Source organism: Parambassis ranga, unplaced genomic scaffold (assembly GCF_900634625.1).
Source record: "Parambassis ranga unplaced genomic scaffold, fParRan2.1 scaffold_21_arrow_ctg1, whole genome shotgun sequence".
NCBI lineage: Eukaryota > Metazoa > Chordata > Actinopteri > Ambassidae > Parambassis > Parambassis ranga.
Window position 1 is genome coordinate 7,405,750 of NW_021144767.1, and position 1,019 is coordinate 7,406,768.

General features: G+C 42.0%; 1 non-coding gene across 1 annotated transcript; it reads right to left on the reverse strand.

Annotated features, from left to right (window-relative positions):
- Positions 1-576: 576 nt before the first annotated feature.
- On the reverse strand, positions 577-647 carry trnag-gcc (transfer RNA glycine (anticodon GCC)). The gene has a single exon. It is a non-coding gene; the product is annotated as a tRNA-Gly (tRNA).
- Positions 648-1,019: the final 372 nt, after the last annotated feature.

Genomic DNA, 1,019 nt, shown 5'->3' on the forward strand with positions numbered 1-1,019 from the left:
AAGCTGCTTGGAGGAGCAGAGAAACGTCTTCAAGAAAACTCTACAAGTCCAGACGCCTTGCTTCAGTGGTCTCTATGAATATGAGCTGTATGACATGTAAACATACAGTGTGCTCTTTGTAATCTGTATTCTGGCTCTAAAACAAGTGCCCCTTGTGAGGGTTGAAGTCACAATCTTCAGATGATGAGACTGACTCGCTGCCTACTGCACTAATGCGGCTCAGAAAGAGGTGAAACATGGTCTTTTTTTAAATCAAATACAACTACAGAACAAACATTCCTAATTTAAATCAAATGAGTGTGTTCTATAAAAAGGCTCTAAAGGTAAAACATCACAGTAATTCTTCCTGTGACACCTTCACTACCAGTGATGGTAAGTGCTCTTGTTTCAAATGTGATGTACACTGTACCACTGAAGCTCGTCTGTGAAGTGTAGAGCCTCTGTGTGTATGTCACAGTGATGTTAACAGAAGTCAGATAGGTCTGTTAACACATATAAAAACAACATGCTGAACAACAGCATAGATGTGAAGGTGAATATATGTCCCCTCACATGTTCCTCAGTTAAAAGGGTCATTGCATTGGCCGGGAATCGAACCCGGGCCTCCCGCGTGGCAGGCGAGAATTCTACCACTGAACCACCAATGCTGTGAAAAGCTGACATCTAGTGGTGCCATCGCAGGTTGCAGCCTCCTCATTCCAAAATCAATCCCTCCTCCACATAAAGTCAAAAGTTATAAATTCACCTCATTAAATGAGCGGTTGTGTGTAATGACGCAGCTCACCAGCAGAGGGCGTGTGACGGAGCAACAAGCAGGAAACTACAGGGGAGAAGAGACACCAGCATGTGTGGAGGTGTCCTCTTTTCGAGTAAAAAAACAGAACATCTAGCTATTACCATTCCTGATATATGAGCGACTTTGTAAGACATATGCTCTCATGTCATATACAACATGGTCAACTCCGAAATAATCAAGATAATAATAATAAACAAAATATTGGCCCAAATTATAGGGATTA